The following is a 12,045-nucleotide window of genomic DNA, read 5'->3' as shown; positions in this document are numbered from 1 at the left end:
TCAGTGGTTTAAATGGAGAAACAGGCACAAGCAGCCCGCTTATTTTAGTCTCCCTCTCACATTTTTCCCATTTGTTCTTCCCTGAACCACCTTGATTCTTCCCTTGCTTGTCTTTGTTTCCCTAAACATTCCACAATAAGTTTTGCATATCTTCACATCTCCTTAAAGCATGTCTTAATAAATTCTGTACAGAATCAATCATTTATTCCAGGATAAATTCTCCTATTTCTCTCCTTGAGATGCATGATAATCTTGTGTGACCTTCTTATCAATTACAAAGTTCTGTTTTAACCCTTTCAAGGTTACGTTTGAATGGTTCCTGTGGTGGCTCATCACTCAGCAACTGTAGAGTTCTGGTCTCTTGTTAACCTGATAGTTGTTAACCTGTGTGCTTCAGGTTCAATTTCCTTTTTCTCCTGTTTTTCTCCCTTGCTTGCCTTGAATTGCCAAGGACTGGATGGATATGATTACGTTGCACTATTACAAAAGTCATGTTACATAGCATAGGCCAGTTGTTTAATGGAACTCATGGTGTCAAATAAACCAAGTGGGCAGTGTGAAAGCTGACTTATGCACTTCAGTACTTAGTAGGATGAGCTGTTCTTTATTTACTTATTATTTGGGACAATTTAATGTATTGTTTCAGGGGGAGTTTTTGAGTTGTGATTTAATTACTGTAAGAAATCCATTTTAGTCCTTCCTATTAAGCTTTAAATTCATATTCAAATAAGTTCAAATTCAAACTGTATTTCAAATGATCTTAAAGCTTTAATATCAATATGATAGCACTGCACATTTTATTTTATTTGATGCTTATGAATAATCAACAAGTGTGTGAGTACCAATATCTCTAGTGGGGAAATAGAATGCAGCTATGGACCTTTCTCTGTTTCAAACCGAGGCAAGTTCTTCCTGCTGGGAAGGAAAGTGCTGCTGAGTGTTTGGAAGGATTTGTAAGTGAGAGAAACAACAAGCTCATTTTGTGGTGGTTGTTAAGCATTTCTTCGGAAGTGAAGAACTGCTTCCATGGCTCGGTTTGGTCAGTGATATGTACCTGTTGGTACCTGTGGAATTTCTTTTCATGCTATGGGATTGGAATAGGTGCCAGACTGAATGCTGGAAAGGGGAAGTGGAAGAGCTGTGAGAGAAGGAGATGAGATTAGGGAGTAGCAAAGACCAGAGAAACTGAAACTCTTCAGTGGATGACTGAGGGTCCCTCAAATGTCATTTCCTATCCCCTGCCCTCTTGCAATATTCAACAACAAATTTGGGGTTGTGGAAGCCCTTCCTTTCCTTTCAAGCCTAGGAAGCTGTGAGCTTTTTCTAGTCATTAAGGGTTTCTGCCATCCTAATACCTGAGACAGTAAATATTCTCTATGTGTTTATAGTCAAGTTTTAAGGCTGAAGAGTTATAATCCTCATGTTTATTGTAAGTTTGACGGAACTGAATAAAGAATAGCCTTCACGTTTTTCCCCTATTATTTGTGTGTGCAGGTCCCAAGGAAAATTCTGAAAGAATCAAACTGACATTTCGTTGAATATGTTGGGTTTGGGGTTTTTTTCCCCCCATTTAGTCTGTATTGGCATGCTGCTAATTTCCATACCAGTGGATGAGCAGCTCTAGTCTGGATGAGGGGAGTATAAAAATCTGAGAGAGAGACTCAAGTTGCTGGCAGATGTTGAAAGTTTGCTCAAAATAAATGACAGCAAACACGGTCTATTGAATGGTCTACAGAAAAGCTTGCTTGCTGAGTGAAATTTCTACAGCTAGAACAGCCTTCTATCCTGTACAGAGCTTGTACTAAATCCCTTTCCTTCTGTAGTGGGAAGAACTGTTAAATCTACAGGTACTTAAACATCAAATGCAAAGAATGCTCAATTCACTTTGGAATTGAGAGAAACTAATTCTCTACCGTGAAAGAGATTAAGGAACAATTGCTTTATCAGTTTAGTCTGTCTACATTTTCTTTGAAAGCCAAGATGTAAGTAAGTTTATCTCACAGCATTTGCAAGATTATTCAGTTGTCTGTGAAGGGGACTGTGAATACTTGCTGTAACAGAATGTGGCAAAAGATCTGTATCCATGCCAGAAAAACCCGATTATATCCCTTATGTATTTAAATTCTATTTTTTAGTAAAATTCATGTAAGTAGAGAGTAAATCCAAGAAAAGCAATAGTAAAACTGTTCAACAGACAACCTGGATATTGGATCTTACACCACAGTGCTACTTAAAAAGATGAAGGAATGTTTTGTATTTATTTTTTTTTATCCATATTTATACAAGTGTTGTATGAACAGGGAGATTTGCTGTAAATTGTGAACAGCATTTTAAAATTATGCTGTTCATGATGTCGCAGGAGAGTAGAAACTCAATTTAATTGAAATGAGAACTTGCAGGTAAGTTAACTGGCTGATAGAAAAATACTTTTTGCTTAACTTCTTTCAATAAAAGCATACAAACTGTGCTTTAAAAATCAACCAAAGATATTCAGAAATAAACTTTAACTTTAATAATTTTAATAGCTCTTGCACGTTCTTGTGAGTTTTTCTAAAATCTAGATCCTGAGTGGTTTTTTTTTTCCCTCAAATATGTTAATTTGGTGAATCTTCTTCTCCATCATCTCCATCCTGCCTGTCTATATCTGGGTCTACCCCCTGTTTCCCTCAGCGACCAACCCAAAAACCAGAACCTCAAAGCTTCGGTGAGAATTGCTGTTGATTTTAATATTTTCTGTTGAGAAACAAACTTTTATATAATTTGCCTTGGTTCCTGTTAAAAATTGTGACTTTTCTAGCCCTGAATTCATGAGAGGGAAATGCTTTAATATAAAAGGGGTGCCAGAAACTCCAGACCTGTACTCTAGTTGGCACTGTCTAGTTAATTTTAGAGGAAGTTAATGGTCTCCCACCTTAGGTAAGAATTCTACTTGTAATTAATTTTGCACAAGGGAAGTATGTAGAAGCTGCTACAAAGTATAATAATTTTTTCTTCCTAAAATCATATTCAAAGGTTATTCAGGCTGCCAGGTTCATTAGAAGTGATGCTGTAGACTCTGGAGACCAGGTGGGATCACAACTGGAGTGATTGATTGTGTTTTAATTTAAATTAATTTCTCCAAATAGCAAATGTGTCTAAAATACTAATCAGGAAAACAATTTAAAAATAATTGTCAACAAGCTAAACAAGCTATTACCTAGTAAAGATTTTTCCCACAGCACTACATAAATAGAATGTGTAAATGATGTTGCCTTTCTAGACTTGTTGAGGTCTGAGAGTATTGTTTTGACTTTCAAGGCTTTTCCTGTTTTGTCATTAGACTTTGTGGGATTCTATTCTGTCTTAATCCAATTCTGAATGTCAGTAGGTATACTGATATATTTCTGTGAGCATTTAGGAATAATGGTAGAAGTAAAATTCAGAAATCATGTGGTGTCTTAAGTTTTTTGGTTTTGGTTTTTTTTTTTTTTTTTTTTTTTTTTTTTGTTTGTTGTTTGTTTGGGGTTTTGGGGGGGGGGGGGGGGGGTTGGTTTGGTTTGTTTTTTTAATACTATGACCCTTTTCGCCTGAGCACTTAGGCAAAATTTTAAGTTATTTCACAGTGTAGGAGATGACTTTGGTACAAAAGTAAGAGTTTGATTTACAATCTGGATTCAATTTTAATTAGTCCAGCTTCCTTGAATGCAGCAGTATAATCAGTAAGAGATGATGTTGGTTACAAGGATTTAGGGCCAGCAGATGTCCCGGCATCTCCTTTGGGCCTTTTTTGAGGCCTTATTTTCAAGGCTTTTTGAGACTGGATGTTGTGTCCATATTTTGAGGGTTAAAAGTCATAACTAAACTGTGTAATGGAGGGAATCTTTTATTTAGTTTTTTTCCTCCTCCTTCATTTTTATGGAGTTTCGAGTGACATCCACAGCAGATGTGCTTTGAAATGCTACAGGTAGGGTTAATGTATATAAACACTTTGTCCCATGAGCCACAGTTTTTACATCAGGACAACAGATGACTTGCTAGTCCCCTGCTGCCAGTCCAGATGTTCTCTCCAGCTCGGTCTTCTGAACTTCTGGTGGAACAGCTGATTATAGCTCAGTACTTTTTTTTTTCTTTTTTTTTTCTTTCTCTTTTTTTTCTTTTTTAATTCAGTTTTTCTTAAAGTGGGTTATAAGCTGCAATAGCTCAGAAAATGCTTTTAACCTTGCTGTCAGTGCTGCAGAAACAGGGCAGCTGTCAGGTGCTGAAGTTTGTGTGCTTGTTCTGGTGTAGGTGGCCTCCTTCCCAGCTTGCCCCTCCAGAGTGGGGTGGGTCACCTGAAGCTTTTCTCCGTTGTCCTGTGGTCCACCCTCGGGCGGGTATCTTGGGTGCTCTCTTGCATCTAAAACATCCACCTATGTTTGGATGCTGAGACAGTGGCCTTTTCTGCCACCCAGTGTTTAAATCCTGCATAAACCTTATGCTGTATTATCTGGGGAGAAAAGGTCCGCTGATTTTGCTTGACTTTGGGATCAGACTCTTTAAAGATATGTTTATCTTCTAACATCCTCAGCAGCCTCTGTTAAGCTCGGTGTTTAGTTCTTCCTTGAACAGCTGTTCTTCACCCAAATTGTTTTTCTTTCTTCTGATTGCCTACTTTGCCAGTCTTTATCTGCCCCTGGGAGATATTAGTAGGTGGAGTGAATTGGAACATAAATCTTTCAGAGTTTAGTGTTTGGTTAGTAGAGGTACCTGTCTGGGCTCATAATTCCCTAAACATAGCTGTCCAGAATATTTTTTGGTTTTGTTTTCCTTCAATTCAGTGATGAATTCTAAATATCAGTGAAGGTAAAGGCTTGTTGCCTTCTTTGGGAGCATCCCCATGGTTTGTAACCGTTTTCAGGATGAAATGGATGCACTCCTATGTGGATACAAATATTGCTGCTAGCAAGAATTTTTCTTGCTTCTTTCCAGTCCCCTGAGATACTTTTCTCTCTCACGAAGATATTAGCACAGTTCTATAAACTATGAACACCTGTGACCTTGCAAAGCCTTGTTTATGGTACAGTAGAAAAATATTTTGACAATGGATGTTTTAGGGTTTTAGCCAATCACCCCAAGGGATGGCTCATCCTTTGACCAATTAGACTGTGAAGAAAAAAGTCTATAAAAGACTTGTAAAATAATTAAATAAATGAATCTTGCTGCACAATTCCTGCCTGCTGGATCTCTCTTCTTCTCCCTACCACTGCAGGATGCTGTGATACTGCTACTCTTTATTGCTTATACCATCAGCATTTTAAATAGATGTAAGTTAGTGCTCTGTGCAGTACCCCACGGTGTTAGAGATTCAGGTTCCTTGCCTAGTGCACTTAAGGAAAATTGGCACATGAGCATGAGATACAGACTGCAGATATCACATTGTGTGTGATCTTGGCATCTACCTCAGGGGCCTTTATTCACACATGTTTTAGATTTGACTGCAAACTTCATGCACACAAAGGATAGGTAGGATTTAAAAGCTGCTGGGACACTCATTACCTCCGAGGTGACGCCTGAGCAGACTCTGCTGGCCAGGCAGATGTCAGGTGGGAGAAAGGAGACTGCCATTACTTGTCACAGACCCTTGATGGTGCTGGGTTATCCTCTTTACTGTTTTGTGTTTTTCCACATTCTTCCTTTTGAATCCTAGTGCTCCTAACAAGCCTTTCTGTCTGTAACTTTACCTTTCTTACCTTGTATACTTCAAATCTAAAGACTTTTTTCAATTTTCTCTCAGCTAAGGAATTTTCTTAGAAGCTTAAGGGATACAGTTTGGGACACAGGAAGAGAGGGAAAAGCAAATAGGGGTAGCTTGCTCATAATTAGTGAATCATATTCAGTTGACTTCTCAGAGTGTAAGAACTGAAGTGTTCTCTTCTGCAGCTTCTGAGGATTTGGCACGGTAAAGGTGACATTCTCCCAGCTGCATTTAGGCAGTAGTAAGGACATCCAATGTCATGCCATGGTTGTCACAAACATGTTTTCATTGGGGAGAATCTTTGGCCATAATTCCAGCTAAACTAAAGGTAATACAGTGAGAGTTGTCAATGAGAGATTCTCAGTCATGTGATGTCTTCGTGGTATATTGTTGATTCTAGGGTAATTACAATAGAACGGGGATGTGAGTTGTGTTTCATTATGTAAAACATAAAGCTGTGCTGATTTTAATTCATTTCCTGCCAGTCTTCCTCTACTAAATTAGTTTAGGAAAGCTCTGTATTTAAAGATCTGCATAATATGCATTGGAATTTCATTTGGCTGGCAAAGATTATTTCTTAATGACTGTTTTAAGGAAGCACTGCTTGCAGTGTCATCGTGAGATTTTTATTCTTCCCCCCACTCCTCATAAATGTAATCATTTTGATTAAAGATTGTCTTTCAAAACACTGTCTGCCTATGTTTCTTAGCACTCTGCTTCTAATAGACTGGACTTTGATGGTGACTGTGACAGTATAAAAATAATTTATAAAATTTAAACCTTAAAGTCTAATACCTTCTGTGCCTAAAAAATCTTTGTTTCTTTTTGTTTTCTCCTCTTTTTAGTCATCATTGTGAATACTAGTAAGTAAACACTTTCAAGTATGGGGACATTGCAGTTTATAAATTGCCATTTTTGAAGGGAATGATTACTGAAAGCATTGACAGAAGGGATGATATATAGGAACTTGCTGCAATGTAATCAGAAAAATTAAAATAATAGTGCAAAAAAAAAAAAAATTCCAGCCATGATCATATAATTTATAGTATATGCAGTCTAGAGCTGCTGTATAATTGCTTTATTTTTAATTTTTTTAAATTTTTAATTAAACAAGCTTAATTATTTTACTCTACTGTACTTTGGTATAACAGACTGTGAAGCTTTAAATCCATAGGTGCTCTAAAACTCAGAGCTTCACGTAAGGATCCATGTAGGTTTCTTTGAAGTGTCCAGTTTCTCAAATTAACCTCCAATGCAGCATTCACAGCTTTGTGTGAAGTTTCTAAAACGTAGCTGCAAAAAAATTGGTACAGCAATAAAGCAAGATATTGAGATGTGAAGAAAGGCACACTGAAAAAATGCAGTCAGTAGTTCTAAATTTTGTCAGGTAGCACATTTCGAAATATAGAGGTCACCACTTGTAGGCAATTAAATTCAATCATATCTTGAAAAAAGATAGTCACACTTACCTGAAGCTGATTATGGTATTTCAAGAAATATCTAAACTTAGCCAAAATTCCACACATTGCAGAGAATCATTTTGCATCAGTCTAAATGCAGTAATGATCTGGCATTTAGTAATCCACACTTGAATTAACAATTTTCACAGCGTTCTTAAGTGATTACATGAGCAGCATCTGTTGTGAATAGAAGATTGTGCTGGAGAAAAGGCTGATGGTTGTGTAAGTTTGAGAAGAATCCACAACTTGGGAAATATGGGATGCTGACTTGCTTCTAATAGGGTTTCATCCCAAGAAATTCAAGGTTGGAGGAAAATCATGCATGGCAGGGAAAGAAGATGGAAACATTAAGATGATTGTCTGGGTTTTTTTGATTCTAGTATGTACATTTTGTATAATGCACAGATCCACTTGAAATCCATTTTTTGAAAGCTCAGTGGAGAGAGCAGAAAATAAATAACAACAGGGAACAAACCAATTAACAACTATGTCTACAAAGTAGGAAAATATCAAAATGCTGTAGCATTTCCAAAAGCCAGTAGCATATGTATGGCTAACAGATCAGAAATAATCTGCAAATAATTATGTTGATCTAATTTATTACTTACAGTCTTGAAATGGGATGCCATGTTTTCTTGAGGACACCATAAAGACAAAAGTTCCTGTCTGTAGAAGGTGATTGAAAGTGGAGATGGAGAGCAATGCATACAACAGAGCTGGGCAGCCTGCTGCTTCAGGGAGTGGCTGTCTCTGTCCAGACAAATTGCTTCCCACCTGTAGCCACTGACTGAGATTCAGCTTGTGATGAGACTGTACTGGTGATAGTATGCTAAAATTTACGGAGTATTTATAAGGATTCACTCAGCTGTGTATGAACTTCTCTGTAGGGGTTATTTAAATGCCAAAATTACTTTGAAAGTGATGTGTTATTGAGAGAAATTTTATTAGAGTTCATACTAAAGAAATAGCAAGAAATTATTGGTGAAATTATAAAGATAAAAAAATAAAAATGGTTCTACTGTTCCTGTTATAATAGTAATAGATGGACAGGGAGCAGCTTTTGGTTCTGGTCTGGCTGATTTAGTTACAGGAGAAGTCAGAAGAACTGAAATAGTGTACCATGTCAAATGTGTCTTAATGAATAAGGAAGGTACTGTATTAAAAGCTTTATCCCTGGAAACAGAGCAAATTGTTCTAAACCAGGCCAGGAAAAAGAGTGGTTGGTGGTTTTTTGGGTCTCTTTTTTTAAAGCATTCTATATTTGCTTGGCTATTGTCCCCATACATTTGCTTTGGGCAGTTTCTTGTAAAAAAGGTATCTTTATAGAATTCTTTCTAGTTTGCCATGAGAACTGCAATCAAACACTTGTTTGTCCTGGTTCATCCCTGTGTCTCCTCTTTGATAAGGGGGCTAACTCTGTACCCAATATTTGTATGTATCTATATTACAATTCTTTGTCAGCTCCTGAAAATTGGTGTAAAGTTATTTGGAAAAAAAAAAAGAAAGTAATTGCTGTAGTTATTACTTAATAGTTTAGATAGCTGACACAAGTTTTTCTAAGTTATTCTACTACAATTAATTTAATGAGTTTATTTCAGGGAGAGGGAAGCGAGTGTACAAGTAATACTTTGTAGACCTTACTCCTCTTGATTTATTTTGTCTTACTGCACAATAATTAAGTCCTGTCAAGTGTAGTTTTAAGGATAGATACATGTGAGCAAATAAACAAGAATGAAAAAGCACATCCATAGTCACTACTATGTGCTCTAGTAATTTTTTTCTGTAGGAGACGACTTAATTTGTTCAAACAAAGAGCTGAGTATGACGTTCTCTGAAGAATTATTAAGTAAAAGTATGGATTTTTTTTGTATCTATAATATATTTAGTCGTTGCACAAAGAGTGTTTAACTGAGTGTATTTGTCAAAAGGCTTCACAGTGAAGAGAAGAATGCTCTTTGCCATCTTTATTTTTATTCTTTATTCCTTTAAGATATGTGAAGAAAGTAAAGTAATGACTGTTGTCACTTTGCTGATTAAATAAACACATTAGATAGCCTCTTCTTGGCTGCAGGGATTTATGTAAACACCATAGAATTTGTCATGTGAAGTCATATTCCTTTCTCCCTGTCAAAAAAAGAGTTAGACCCTCCAGCCTGTGTTTTTAACCCACAAAGCTTCAGAGATTGGCACTGTCCTTTACTGTTTTCTTCAGTGCTTTAGAGTGATCAACTTTTTCCCCTCTTGCTGTTTGTTATTTGGCAACATTTTTATTGCTCTGTAGCATACCTTTGATTAGGGCATGATATTTTAGAACACATTTGGCTTATTATTAGTATATCCAAATTTTCTAAGAGAGTTCTCCAGTAGAGTAATAGTGAATTGGTGAATAGTGAATAGAGTGAATAGTGAATAGGGAAATTGGTGTCTTTTGAGGAAAGCATCCATTTGTTATTAAACCACAGCTCCAAGGGAGATCATCCCTATTAGTACTATGAGTACAGTGTTACATTTTTGTACCCCGACCTTTTGCAAGCAGGTGGAGGCAGTGCTAAATTCCCCCTTGTCTTCCCTCCCTTCCCTTCTCCCCTGAAGGAAAAAAAAAAAAAAAAAAAAAAAAAAGGTGGAAAAAACCATTTAAGTTATTGTTTCATTTATTATGACACCAAGTTAGTCAGCCTGGTAAATAATCAGAACAATAAATAAGAAGAAGAAGAAGAAGAAGAATTTTTCATGCAGAGGAAATATATCTACTTCACTGGCTTCAAGTGTCAAGTTTATCTGAAAGAATGACATTTTGTGACTCTAAATGATGTAGCCACAGCTACAAGCCAAAAACATTTCTTATTCTGAATTATGTCATTTAATTAGAACAGATTTCTGTTACTTTATTTAGTTTTAAATGGACTAAGCTTGGACATTCAGAAGCAAGTTCTAAAAGTTGGTGTTTAAGGAACCAAATAGCATAATCTTTCAAAATGCTAAATATACAGTTGGTTTTAGGGATAACAAGTAGGTGAACTACTTTTTTCTTGTTGAAATTTAACTCTTGCTATTAAGATTCCGTAGATAGTTTCTGTGTTCAAAGAATTGGTGAATTAGAGTAATTAGTCAGCCAAACACAGAAGAAAAAAAAATATCCCAAAAGATCTCCACTGTTCTTTCTCCCATTTTCTGATTTGAGTGTTTAGTGTTTATTACCCTGGATTTTTAGACTATTCACTACCCGGAAATCTGAAATTCTGTATTTCTCTTTCTACAAATTAGCTGGGGGCTTTTAAGCACTCTAGGGTGGATGCTTAGGCCCTGTAAGTGATTCACAAAGTGAATGCTTTTTGGAGAGGAAAAAAGTCAACTACAAAACACTAAAATTTGCATTATCAATGTTTTCAGGCTTCCTTTGCCACCACCTTCTTGGATAAGGGCATTGGAAAAGATGAAAATCTACTTTGACTTTGTTATAAGAAATTCCAAGGTAATTGTTTTATCACTGTGTTAACTGGGGAGGAAACTGAAAGTCTGTCAGGAAATGGGCAAACTGAAACAACTTTCAGCTGGATGTTCTTTCCAACCCTTGCCCAGTGTTGGCTAAAAAAGGTAGTGACTTATAGAAAGTAGTGCAAAATAGCATTCTTATAAACTCATTAAGTGTGTACTGGAAAGAGGGAATGTTTCATGGCTTTCATCAACAGTTGCTCTTAGCACAGAACCATCCTTACCCAAACTTGGAAAAACAGAAACATTTGATTAGAGTCTGAGGCTTGAGCAGCTCATTTGCCAGCAATCCTAGACTGTCAGTATATGCAGGGGCAAACTTGTTTTTAACTATTTCAGAGACTCTTAGCTTTAGTTTTCTTTGTATTTTGTCCTGGCCTAGACAATGAAACTTGTTTTCTATAATATTATGAAGCTTTCACTTCAGATATGTTTTAATTAAAAGTTGCCATCATTCTGCTACCACATAAGCCAGGATCAGTAACAGATGCACTGAAATGTGATCTGAAATAGAGGCTATCTGTACTAGGAATAGTTGATCTCATTTCAGTAAAAAATCATGGAATTTCATTAAAAGACCTTACTGTCAAAAATAGACATGTTTCCAGTGTATGAATTATACTGGTAGATTAATATGTCCACATGGAGATCAGTAACAAGTGGTGTCCCTGAGGAACTTAGTGGGATTGAAGTTTGGGGATGGCACCAAACTGGGTGGTGCGGTTGATTGGCTTGAGGGAAGGGATGCAGGACAGGACACAGTTGGCAGGACAAGGGGCAACAGTTTCAAACTGAAAGGGTAGATTTAGATCATAAGGAAGGACATAAGGACAAAACTTTTCATGATGAGGATGCTGAGACACCAACGAGGTTGTCTAAAGAGGCTGTGGATGCCCTATCGTTAGAAATGTTTAAGTTCAGGTTGGACAGGACTCCCAGCTGACGATGTCCTGCCCAAGGCAGGGGAGTTTTGACTAGATGATCCTTAAGGTCCCTTCCAACACAGATCATACTGTGGTTCTGTGATTTTGTAAAAGTTCTCGTGCATTAATCAGTTATCTTAGAAGAACAGAAGTTGGTTTAAAACTGTCAAAGGGTTCTATTGCCTTGTTGTGAGAGTTGCCATTCCATTGTTGACTTAAAAATGTTAATACAGTACTCAAAGCTCTTTGAAATGTGGAGGACCGTTTTGTTTTTAAGCAACTTTCTGAGGAAGCTGTAGGCAGTAGAATATGATTTTTGTAATTTATGTCCAAGGACACTGATTATTCTCTCAATATTTACAAGATACTATCTGAGGTTTCCATTGTCCCAAGTTAATTTCAGTGAATTAGTGGAAATACAGCTGGATACATTTTGGCACAGTATCTTTCCCACCTG

At 36.8% G+C, this 12,045-nt stretch overlaps 1 protein-coding gene across 3 annotated transcripts in view; it reads left to right on the top strand.

Annotated features, from left to right (window-relative positions):
* GBE1 (1,4-alpha-glucan branching enzyme 1) overlaps positions 1-12,045 on the top strand; it is a 166,022-nt gene that overhangs the window by 89,145 nt on the left and 64,832 nt on the right. The gene's annotated exons all lie outside the window — the stretch shown is intronic.

Source organism: Corvus kubaryi, unplaced genomic scaffold (assembly GCF_017639235.1).
Source record: "Corvus kubaryi isolate FWS band 111438036 unplaced genomic scaffold, C.kubaryi_AGA036_p1.0 37391, whole genome shotgun sequence".
Classification (NCBI taxonomy): Eukaryota; Metazoa; Chordata; class Aves; order Passeriformes; family Corvidae; genus Corvus; species Corvus kubaryi.
The sequence above is the reverse complement of the archived record's forward strand: the minus strand, read 5'-3'. Positions and strand labels throughout refer to the sequence as shown.